This window comes from Salvelinus namaycush, chromosome 9 (assembly GCF_016432855.1).
Source record: "Salvelinus namaycush isolate Seneca chromosome 9, SaNama_1.0, whole genome shotgun sequence".
NCBI classification, from domain to species: domain Eukaryota; kingdom Metazoa; phylum Chordata; class Actinopteri; order Salmoniformes; family Salmonidae; genus Salvelinus; species Salvelinus namaycush.
The window spans coordinates 42,087,649-42,100,698 of record NC_052315.1 but is presented as its reverse complement, the minus strand read 5'-3'; the positions used below and the strand labels follow the sequence as shown (position 1 = coordinate 42,100,698).

Genomic DNA, 13,050 nt, shown 5'->3' with positions numbered 1-13,050 from the left:
CCTATCCCCCGCCCTCGACCCTTAAATTCTTCAAGATAAGAGTTTGAAAGGTGAATGTGAAAACGCAGAGAGCGAAGCTGCGTGTCTTAACAGTGCAAACCCTCTTTACTGGAAGATCACAGGAGCAGTTTTAGCTGGTTGGTATGCATGCAGATGGCAGATAAAGGGTGTTGGAAGTCATTGTGTTCATTGCGTCTCGACAATAACGCATGTTCAGAACCAAACCGCACTGGAAAACGCATGTAATCCCTCTCAGCTTGAACTAATGACCACCCAAAAAAACATCTTTGTTTAAACTAGAGCCATCTGTTTTGATGATAGAGTTCGCTTGTCTCTCTGGCTAAATGAAAGACTATCTTTAACCGTGGTTGTCGGTTCTTTCATTCTCCCCATGTTCATGTTGCTGGGGCTGGGTGCTGTAATGAGAGTAATGTTCTGTTGGGAGACAGACACTGCTGGTATGCTGTCACCCTCCCAGGGAAGGACGCTATGTTCCATGTTCTCCCGGCTAGCCCCGCTCACTTATTGATAACCAGTCTGAACATGTCTGCTCTATGTCTGGTGACTCCTCTCTGCTAGCTGTAGCTACCTCAGGCCAGTGAGGCCACTTCAGAGCCATCACGTGTAATGACCTGGCTAGTGTGAGACATGGAGGGAGAGAAGGAGGAAGGGAGGAAAAAGAGCGAGAGAAAATGAGAAAGGGAGAACATTTTGGGAAAAAGGCGAGAAAGGGAGAGAAAGGAAACGAATGGAAGCGAGGGAGCGAGGGAAGGCGCATGGCCAGTATGTCTGCAACACTCTCATCACCTCTACATAATCCTGCCCCTCTGCTGCTCCACAGCCCACTGCCATGCGATGAGGGTTATGAAGGCTAAAATAAATCAGTAACTACACCAAACAGATCCTAAGTACATTCTGCTCCTCTCCGCCTTGACAAGCTCCAAACTCCTGAGCCATTGCATCATACATGTAGCATATGCACATTTGAACACAAAGCTATGACCTGCACCCATATGTACATCTTTGAAAGATTTCTTAATTTATGTTTTGAATTTTCTTTTCTTCCAGGCCACTCTTTTCTCCTCAATTCCTATCGTCGGACTAGAGCAGGTTTTTGTGTGGAGATTAATCATTGTTTAATGCTGGACAGTGCTATTCTGCTTGTGCACTCAATATAAGCTAATAGCCAAGGCAGTCGGTTGAAACAGATAAATGGTCTACGTTCATAAAACAGACGGATTAGACTTCAAGAAGTTGCAGAGAAAAGTCATTATCCCCCCAATTCTTATTTTTTATTACATTTTTTTATTCAGTCAGTGCGTTTTTCTTCACATTTAACAATGAGAAATACTGTATATTTCTACACACAAAACAGCCCTATTGATTATACAGCCTTCTTTCTGAAGCCATTGCAGTCGGTAGTCATCAATAAGGGCTATGAGCTAGGGCTGGGAATTGCCAGGGACCCCACGATACGATATTATCATGATACTTAGGTGCCGCTACAATATGTATTGCAATTCTCATAATTGTATCTGTATTGCGATTCGATACTGCGATTTTATTGCGATTTGATGTTCCAAACATATTGCAAATCGATATACAAATCAATACTTGGGAGTCAAATATAATATTGTCCAAAAACAACAATGCAACACTAGCTATAATGGTGCCTCCTCCTACCAAGATAAAAACAACCACTGGATATAGATCAGACCATTTTCCAATGCTAACCCTTTTCATTATTAACCAGTATTCAATACAGGAGTAATTCTTTTTCCAAACAAATGATGCCTCGGGCACCAAACGGTTGCAATTTGATACATGGCGATACATTTCTGCTGCTGCCACACAACGCTATTAGCCATTTTCAATTATTTATCAACCAACCAGGGTGGAATAAGATTTACTAACGCAGTGTTTCATTTTCCTGGTTAGCCTATAGCTTTTGGAACACTTTTCATATATTCTGAAAATGATATGCATTTGTAAAGCTCCACAGGCAATCACAGAGACATAAGGAACCAATGCGTGCTCAGTCCACAGAGACTTCTTTGGTCCATGAGAATTGGTTAAAAGCAAAATGGGATTTCTGACATGCACTTTCTGGTTATGATGAACACTACTGGTGCAGCTGTGAGAGCAGATTCTGTCTATGGATACCAGTTAATGAATACAGATGGATGGTTGGTTGGTAATTTATGGGCAGGGTGCTGAGAATCAGTGGTGAGTAGAGGTGATCTCATTTAGCCTAGCTAAGTCTGGTAACGTCAGAGACGACAAAGGACCAGAGAGGAAAGGACTCTGAGATATGTTTAACAATTTTTTGGTTCGTCTTGGTAAGAAAACAAGGCTGGCAAGACAAGCCCAAAGGGTCATCCCACATCTAGAAGGGAGGTTAAGTTAAAAAGTTGAAATGTTTGGTTGAGGCATCTAGGCGACCATGCAGGGACTGTGCAAATCACTGTGTGTGTGTGTGTGTGTGTGTGTGTGTGTGTGTGTGTGTGTGTGTGTGTGTGTGTGTGTGTCTGCTCTCCCGCAGTCACATTAGGCAGAGAGAGAGAACTCCAAGCCGACTGCTGCTCTCTCCTCACAGGGACCTCAGCTAGCAGAGTGAGCTAGGCCTGCCTGCCTGGCGCAAATTAGCCAAACTATTTACCCTCATATACGCACATTAGCAAATTCTTCCCATTGAGAAAACAAATACATCTGTTTTCTTCTGTTCACATCATGGGAGAATGCCCACCAGGCATTCTCCATCCACTGTGGCAGTCAGTCAGAGAGGCCGGATGGAGCTCAGCGCAGCCCAGGCCAGCTGCACTACCCTGGGCTTCTCTCTGTGGACCTGCCCCTGACTGCCCCAGCCTCTGGTCTCCTGTGACAGGCTTTAAATGACTGGCTTTAAAATGAGGACATTCAAATGAACGTTATTCTCTTTCCACAGCCAGCGAGCACCATGATGCATATTTTCCATCCTGGTGTGGGCTTTAAAATATTAATGCACCCGGTTGGGAGAGGAGGGAAGGCATTTTCTGGCTCCCTGTGGAGGGGTGGCAGGCGTGCAGGCAAAATGGGGACCTCATGATTAATTTAGACCTGAGGGAACCTGTGCCAGTCAGCTGCAGTGGACGGGCACTGCCACCACCACTGACACCACTGACTCAGGAACAGTGGCAAAACATCAGCACGAGCACAAACACTTACGCGAAACCGTGTGCTATGCAAACCACCTCAGGAGTGTGCTACGCTAACCACCTCAGGAGTGTGCTACGCTAACCACCTCAGGAGTGTGCTATGCTAACCACCTCAGGAGTGTGCTATGCTAACCACCTCAGGAGTGTGCTACGCTAACCACCTCAGGAGTGTGCTACGCTAACAACCTCAGGAGTGTGCTACGCTAACCACCTCAGGAGTGTGCTACGCTAACCACCTCAGGAGTGTGCTACGCTAACCACATCAGGAGTGTGCTATGCAAACCACCTCAGGAGTGTGCTATGCTAACCCCCTCAGGAGTGTGCTATGCTAACCACCTCAGGAGTGTGCTATGCTAACCACCTGAGGAGTGTGCTATGCTAACCACCTCAGGAGTGTGCTATGCTAACCTGGAGTGTCAGTAGTGAAAACCCTGTGATTCAAAGAAGCAAATCAGTGATACAGAGAGAAGATTTCAGCTTTGATTCCTTGAGTGGGCGGCACTCCGTTTCATCAAATTTCATGAAGGCAGCAGCTTAATTTCTCCAGCTTAATATCGGGAAATGTATGGAAATTGAAAAATGAGTAACTGTTAGGGGGAGGACATTAATGGGTGCTAGAATGTAGCCTAACTAGATGACCTGGAACTCGGAAGTATCACTCTGCTGCCGATGTGCCCTTAAGCAAGGCACTTAACCCTAATTGCTCCTGTAAGTCGCTCTGGATAAGTAAATGTAGCAACAGAGGAGAGGGTTAGACACTGAACAAATGACAACAATTCTGTCATACATCCTAGAGACGGTGCCATATATCCTAGAGAGGGTGCAGTGTCAAAAGAAAGAGTAAATTATTTTGGCCTTTTACCTAAAGCACCTCACTTTACAGAGCAACAACTTACAATTCACAAACAACAGTCTGATAGCCTTGAAACTGAAATGTCACAACAAAAAAATCAGGAACAATAAAAAAAAACAAGAGGCTCTATTTGCATTTCTAAACTGGCACTGCTGGGAGGCAAATTGCCAAGAACTGCCAAGGAATGTGCAACAATGAAGACTCCCACTCTCCAGCTATGATGCTCACTTGTGAATCTTCACCGCCATCTAAACAACACCTACACCTTTTGTCTGCTCGCAAGTCAAATTTGGGAAAGGGGATACCTAGTCAGTTGTACAACTGAATGCATTCAACTGAAATGTTGTCTTCCACATTTAACCCAACCCCTCTGAATCAGAGAGGTGTGGAGGCCTGCCTTAATCAACGTCCACATCATCAGCACCTGGGAGCAGTTGTTGTTGGGGGTTAACTGCCTTGCTCAAGGGCAGAACAGCAGATTTTTCTACCTTGCCGCCTCAGGGATTCAAACCAGCAACCTTTCAGTTACTGGCCCAATGTTTTTAACTGCTAGGCTACCTACCACCCCGATAATTTGGCTCCTAGTAACCCGATTCCGCTAGCGTTTAGTCCACGCCATGGTGAGAAAAACACACCTTATGCACGCATCAGAGAACAGTAACTAACGGCAACCTCATTCATTAAGATCTCTCCTTGATGTCTCACACGGAGGCAGGTTAAATGTGCTGGAACGGCTCTCTGGATTCTCTTTCGCTAACAGCAGCTAGGCCGGGCTAGTGTTACACTGGGGCCTGTTAGTGTAGACTGTAAGCGTAGCGTTAGCGTGCTGGTTGTGCCTGACTGTGAGAGATGCTATGGCTAATGAGCACCATAGAGAGCGTAGAGTAATAGAGAAATAGTGGTTGCTTGGTTGGGGCTAAGGGTTGAAAGTGAGAAACCCTAAATATGGCTGAGTGGTCATGCCACTATCACTGTATCTAGAAATGATCAGATCACCACCACTAGTGGAAAGAGAAAATGTAAAACGCAGTCCCCTTTAGACATTTCTTTCCTAAGATTTCTAGGAGGCTGCCATGAGAGGCCTCTAGCCATGGATACCAATTCAGCAGACTGACAGCACAGATGCTAGCTCAACTCACTGATGGAGTCAGCACTCCCAATATCCCTTACAGGAATACAAGTCACGTGTGTCGGGCTATTTTCTCCACTCCACCTAAAATTTCTAACGCACCGTTCAGATGGCAAATGTACGGCAGGTCAAACTGAATAGAAAGGAAGAGCTTGACGTTTGGTTTCATACAAACGCTACCGAACTACCATCAGAAGTCAGACAAGGAGAACTCGATTGTCTCAGACAGCACTCTATCCCCACTCTTCCAAATGTTTTTTTATTTAACCAGGCAACTCAGTTAAGAACAAATTCTTATTTATAATGATGGCCTACCAGGGAACAGTGGGTTAACTGGCTTGTTCAGGGGCAGAACTACAGATTTTTACCTTGTCAGCTCAGGGATTTGATCCAGCAACCTTTCAGTTACTGGCCCAACGCTCTAACCACTAGGCTACCTGCCACTCCCAAAGAGAAAGTTCCATATTTTTTGGTTCAGTGCGGCGATTGAGCGCTGGTTGAACTAGAGCTAAAGCAGACTATTCCCGAATTCATCCTCCCGGGCACCTATAATAAGCCTGTATGTGTGGGGTATAGACATTGGGCAATGACTGACAGGCAGGACGTGACAGGCAGGCACTTCCTGCCTGTTACATCTGACATGAGTCATGGCAGGCTGTGGCTGTAGGGTCCTGGAGGACTTTTCCCCATGGGGAACAAAAAGACACAGAGCTCCCAGGCAGCATGGGATGACGTCAGATAACAGGGGTCAGTGAGTCTGCAGGTCTCCTCCTTAGTCCTCATCTGTCTACTAAAATCATCCCCTCATCCTCCAACCACACATAGATAGCTAGCTAACATGGCTAGCTTAGCTGTCGGCTGTAAGAACCTGAGCTACACTTATTTCAGCTAAAACTTAAATAATGACTTCACTGCAATTCACCCATCATATGTCCTTTCCACTGAAATAAACAGGGTAAACAGACCCAACTGGGACAATACAATAATCCCTTTATCTGGTCCAGTGTAAGCCGAGCCAGTTTACCTGTTACATCATTAGCTAGGTACCGCTGAGAGGAGGGAGGGAAGGAGGCCAGGGAGGGAGGCCATGGGGAGGCTAGCTAGCTAGCTGACGTAACAAACTGAATAAACACACAGTATGGTCCGCACCAGCACAGGCACTGCTCTGCAGACATAGGCTACAGGTCTGCAGGCCAAATAGACGGATAGAAGGACTTTATACACTGACTACAAGGCTGTGCCGTGCTAGCAATAATAGATTTAGACTAAAAGTACACAAGAAACAAATGTACTGTGTTTCTCAGTGTTTGATTAATTAGAACCACTCCTATCGGAGGAGCTTGCTCATGGCATTGCTCATGTTTACCTTGAAAACCGTGTTTTATTTGCATGAGTCAACCTTGTGGAAAATCCATAAATCACTTGCAACGCTCACGTACCCTCAGCAGCATATCTATGGCCTGCAAACAGCCATGTACCAGGGATCACATTCCCACGAAACACAGTAAGTAAGAGAGCAAGTAAAGACAGAGGGATGGGAAGAGGGTTTAAAATGACTTCCGTATAAAGCGGAAATCAGTACGTAAATAAAACACATAAAGCAGGGCAAAGCCCTCTTCATAGCAGAAGCAGGGCAATTTTCACACTGCAACTTCCAAGCTTCATATCAAAGGTCTAGAGGAGCTTTTGAAAACCTGATAAAAATTGAGAGATGTTGCCTAAACAGAAATAAGGTGAACATCCTGTCTGGTGCTGCTAGGCTAGCCGTGGTGGAGGTCGAGTGGAGTGGACCTGCCCCATGGATTATAGCCTGGACCAAAATAAATCATTATGGAGAACTTTGTGCACAAAGCCAGAGTGACTGAGCACATTTTTATATAACAGTTCCCTGGAAAATACATCCTTTCCCGAACAGGCATCATTTAGTTATCTGTTCATCTGAAATCATCATGGGCCGCTTTGATGTTAAGCCTATGTGTATGTGGCCTTTTGAACCTATCATAAATACAGCCAAACACTGCCCCGTGAATGTCACCACAATTACCTTTATGACACTAACACTATGCATTTACTAGTACAGACTAATTTCTGAGCGACACACATGCACACGCACACTCACACACACGTCGTATAGCATTGACAAAGGGCACCCAGTCCCAGACCTGCTCCAAATGTAGGTCGGAGAGGAGAGATGAGGCCTGATGGGTAATACTCTGGTCAGTGTCAGCCCCCCCCCCCCCGCTACAAGAGGAAATGAAGGGATAATCTTCTCTCCACTCCTTAACCAGAAAACAAACAGCTCTGTATAGTTTTACTGGCCTGCTTCTTATCCAAGAGGAAAAACAACATGTACAGTGCCTTCAGAAAGTATTCACATCCCTTGACTTTTTCCACATTTTGTTGTGTTACAAAGTGGGATTAAAATGGACTTAATTGTCATTTTTTGTTAACGATCATGGCAGCGATTACAGCTGTGATTCTTTTTTCGCAAGTCTCTCGATTGTACAATATTTGCCCATTCTTTTTAAAATTCTTCAAGCTCTGTCAAGTTGGTTGTTCATAATCGCTAGACAGCTATTTTCAAGTCTTGCCATAGATTTAAAAAAAATGTTTTAACCCCTTTTTCTCTCCAATTTTGTGCAACTCCCGTAAAGACTTGGGAGAGGTGAAGGTCTCGTGCGTCCCCCGAAACACAACCGCACTGCTTCTTGACACAATGCCCACTTAACTCAGAAGCCAGCCGCACCAATGTGTCAGAGGAAACACCGTACATCTGGCGACCGTGTCAGCGTGCACAGAAGTCGCTAGTGCACGATGGGACAAGGACATCCCTACCGGCCAAACCCTCCCCTAACCCGGACGACGCTGGGCCAATTGTGCACCGCCCCATGGGTCTCCCGGTCACGGCCAGCTGCGACAGAGCCTGAACTCGAACCCAGAATCTCTAGTGGCACAGCTAGCACTACCATGCAGTGCCTTAGACCTATGTGCCACTTGGGATTTAAGTTAAAACTGTAACTAGGCCACTCAGGAACATTCAACGTCATCTCGGTAAGCAACTCCAGTGTATATTTGGCCTTGTGTTTTAGGTTATTGTTCTGATGAAAGGATCTACCAGTATCTGTTGGAAAGAAGACTGAACCAGATTTTTGCCTGTGCTTAGCTCTATTCCGTTTAATTTATCCCCCAAAAAAACTTCCTAGTCCTTTGTTACATACGCCTCTTGGAGGGAACGCAACACCCCGCTACATTTCAACTCCCAGTGGAGTGAAAAAAAGTATGTGATCGTAGGTGCGAGGAAGGATGACAGAGGCAGAGAAAAATACCGTTTACAGGGAATTTATTATTCATAAACACGGTAATGTGGGGAAAATGGGCTGGACGGAACCAAAGCAAAGAAAGTCAAAGTTAAGGAATCCCCTCTCCTACCATACCTGCCTTCCCACTTCTTACCTAACCTTTAGCACCACCTGGCACGCTAACCAAAATACAGGGGGTGGTCCGCCCAGGTCTTACCTAGTGTGCATAGACAGACTAAATACTACAGGTTATGTATGCCCGCAGGCCTCTTGCCTAAACACTCCCAAGGTGCGTTCCCCCCCAGGAACAAATGAAACAGAATAATTTACCAATACTTTAAGTGAAAAAATTAAATAACCAAAAACACTAAGACTTATTGGCATACACATACCTCTGAAGGAGCAGCTACAAAATAATATCAACAAAACTTTCACTAACCAACACAGGATATAAAAACAAGCTCTCTTCTGACAAAGGAACACTGGCTTTTATAAAGCTGGAGAAGGAGTTGGTAATTGAAGAAACAGCTGTATCTCCTGCACAGAGGGAGGGGTCAGAGCTCCAGCATACCAATCAGCTGCTTTTGGAATCCGGGAAGCCATTTCCTGAAATAGACACACTTACAAACCCACACCAACACAGAAACTGGGGAACGTAACATCCTTGCCAATGACAAGCATACCCATAACATGATGCAGCAAACACCATGCTTGAAAATATGAAGAGAGGTACTCAGTTATGTGTTGTGTTCAGTGGCAATTTTAGCATGTCAAGTAGTACACAACGTACACTTAGTATTACTTTCTTAGCTACAGTATACATATCTCCCTGGCATATTATATAATTTATGCAGCAGTATACAATACATTTTTGGATTCAGCTCACCTCACCTCACTTAAACAGGAAGGTGGCGCGGCAGTCCTTTGTTGGCAAATTCTGTCATCAAACTTTGTCATCAAAGTCTGGAATTCTCTGGATTTATAGTGGGAACTCGGAAAAAACACACACAGCCACTCCACTAAATAGCAGGCTAGTGATTGCTTTGGAATGCTTGCAGTTAGCCACTGATTACTTCCAAACCACTCATTGTTGAATTAGCAATTTCCAACTTGCTGTGTATGTCCAATGAGCACCCATACATTTGACCTATAAATTCTCTTCACTATTTATTTTTACATTTATTTAACAAGGCAAGTCAGTTAAGAACAAATTCTTATTTACAATGACAGCTTACCCCAGACTACACTGGGCCAATTGTGCACCGCCCTATGGGACTCCCAATCAAGACCGGATGTGATACAGTCTAGATTCAAACCAGAGACTGTAGTGACACCTCTTGCACTGATATGCAGTGCCTTAGACCACTGCGCCACTCGGGAGCCCTATGACAAGGATTAAAAAGAATTTGCCAACAGATTGTAGACTTTTCTTTTTTTAAATTTCACCTTTATTTAACCAGGTAGGCCAGTTGAGAACAAGTCCTCATTTACAACTACGACCTGGCCAAGATAAAGCAAAGCAGTGCGACAAAAACAAAGCAGTGCGACAAAAACACAGAGTTACACATGGGATAAACAAATGTACGGTCAATAACACAAAAGAAAAATCTGTATACAGTGTGTGCAAATTAAGTAAGGAGGTAAGGCAATAAATAGGCCAATAGTGGCAAAGTAATTACAATTTAGCAATTTACACTGGAGTGATATATGTGCAGATGAGGATGTGCAAGTAGAAATACTGGTGTGCAAAAGAGCAGAAAAACAAAAACAAATATGGGGATGAGGTAGGTAGTTGGTTGGATGGGCTATTTACAGATGGGCTGTGTACAGCTGCAGCGATCGGTAAGCTGCTCTGACAGCTGACGCTCAAAGTTAGTAAGGGAGATATAAGTCTCCAACTTCAGTGATTTTTGTGATTCGTTCCAGTCATTGGCAGCAGAGAACTGGAGGAAAGGCAGCCAAAGGAGGTGTTGGCTTTGGGGGTGACCAGTGAAATATACTTGCTGGAGCGCGTGCTACGGGTGGGTGTTCCTATGGTGACCAGTGAGTTGAGATAAGGCGGAGCTATACCTAGCAAAGACTTATAGATGACCTGGAGCCAGTGGGTTTGGCGACTTGATTCATGATGATGACTGCTAGCTAAGATTTTGGAAGTAAGATGTTGACATGATCATTCCAATCAAAGCTACTGTAGATATAATGTTATTTGAAGTCATTTTATCTGTGGCCAATGACCTTGAGTCTTCTTGGAAGGGTACTTATAATATAACTCTATGGCAGGAGCCAAAGGGCTGAAATTGTTGATGTCTTCTCTTACTAAGGACTTAGACTTGGCCTGTGACTGTAGTGTCCCCATGAGTGACAGAACACTGAGCCAATCAGCGCCATGCTCCTATTTTCGCTGGCTGCCACACCACCACAGAAAGCACTGAGCTAGGCTGAAACACCTGCATTTTGGAGCTGCCTTACTCAAGAAAACAAAAAAGAGACCATGTTTGTACGCGGCTTTATTAATTCAATGATATACATTTTTTTACATAGTTTACAAACTGATATGTGACACGTATTAATGCCAAAATAACATGCCCCCACAAAAAATATATATATTTTTTTTTTCTTCTAAAAATGTGGGTCTCAAAATAGGTGGGGCACTGAATGACCGGCCACCACTAGCTGTGTTGGATTTGCTCCAAACATAGCGCTTTGTATTCAGGACCTAAAGTTAATTTCTTTGCCACATTTTGTGCAGTAATAAGGGCCTTGTTGCAAACAGGATGCATGTTTTGAAATATTTTTTATCTGTACAGGCTTCCTTCTTTTCACTCTGTCATTTCGGTTAGTATTGTTGAGTAACTACAATGAGTTGATCCATCCTCAGTTTTCTCATATCACAACCATTAAACTCTGTAACTGTTTTAAAATCACCATTGGCCTCATGGTGAAATCCCTGAGCAGTTTCCTTCTTTTCTGGCAACTTTCAAGTGACTGGGTGTATTGATACACCAATCAAAGCCTAAAGAATAACTTCACCATGCTCAAAGGGATATTCAGCGTCTGTTGTTTTTACACATCTACCTATCGATGCCCTTCTTTGCGAGGCATTGAAAAACCTCCGTGGTCTTTGTGGTTGAATCTGTGCTTGAAATTCATTACTCAATTGAGGGACCTTACAGATAATTTTATGTGTCGGGTACAGAGATGGGGTAGTAATTCAAAAATTATGTTAACCACTATTATTGAACACAGAATGCGTCCATGCAACTTATTATGTGACTTGTTAAGCACATTTTTACTCCTGAACTTATTTAGGCTTGCCATAACAAATGTATTGAACACTTATTGACTCAAGACATTGCAGCTTTACATTTTCTATTGATTTCTAAAATGTTCTACATACAAAATTCCACTTTGACATGATTGGTTATTGTGTGTTGATCAGTGACACAAAATCTAAATTTAATCCATTTTGAATTCAGACTGTAACACAACAAAATGTGGAAGAAGTAGGGGTGTGAATAATTTCAGAAGGTACTGTACAATGGCTACTATTTAAGATGGCCTACTAGCATAGACATAGCCTACATATTCATCATTGGTTACTAAGCTTCTATTTAAGATGAGATGGGTAGAGTAGAGGGGGATACTGTAGTGTTTCCCCATTTGCATATTTCGGTTAGCCTCTACCTCGTTCTCCAACTAAAGAGACTGTTGGGACACATATAGAGTGTTAGATCATGATGAGAGGGTTTTTTCTTATTAACCTCATTTCCATTTCAAATGAAATGGAGGCATAGCACTCTATAAAAATGTATATCATATGGTCTTATGTGAGATAATTCCAGAACAAGCTTTTAAATGACACACATTCAGGTTGATATCAATTACTCTAAGTCCCTTTCAAGTCTAAACACCTTTCTCTATCATCTACATAAGCTGCAGAAAACAATAATCTGCCATGGCAGATATAAAATAAACATGTCACACCAACACATTATCAACATAATCACCTCTCTGCAGAGTGTGTGTGTGTGTGTGTGTGTGTGTGTGTGTGTGTGTGTGTGTGTGTGTGTGTGTGTGTGTGTGTGTGTGTGTGTGTGTGTGTGTGTGTGTGTGTGCTTACTGTGCCTCACACCTGCTCTCCCCAGACTAGGCAGTGCCTAAACAGAAACAAAGCTGCTCTCTGTGTGAACACTATTAGACTTCTCGCTCCCACCAACGCGGTGTAGCCCAAACAGCGGAGTTTGCTATAGGCAAAACATACTTTAAGAAGTAGGGGAGAAGAAAGCCCTACCCAGCGAGTCATCTGTTTCTAATGCTGGGCCCGCTGGTGTGGATTACAGGGATGAAGAACTCAGCCTGACCCCACATCTCCATCCCGGGGAAAATGGGAGCCTTGGTGGGGCGGGGGGAGCGGACTGTTTACAGTCCCTCTACATGTTTACAGTCCCTCTTCAATGAGGGGTTTCTCTGGCTTGTTTTTCTAATAACACAACATCAAACACATTTTTCTCAGAAACTAGTGTTTGAGACCGAAAATGTCTCTGCGGCAAATATTTCCCTGGTGCTGTCATTGTG

At 43.9% G+C, this 13,050-nt stretch overlaps 1 protein-coding gene across 1 annotated transcript in view; it reads right to left on the bottom strand.

Annotated features, from left to right (window-relative positions):
* Positions 1 to 13,050, bottom strand: part of LOC120054091 (homeodomain-interacting protein kinase 2-like) — a 100,982-nt gene that overhangs the window by 67,970 nt on the left and 19,962 nt on the right. The window lies entirely within an intron of this gene.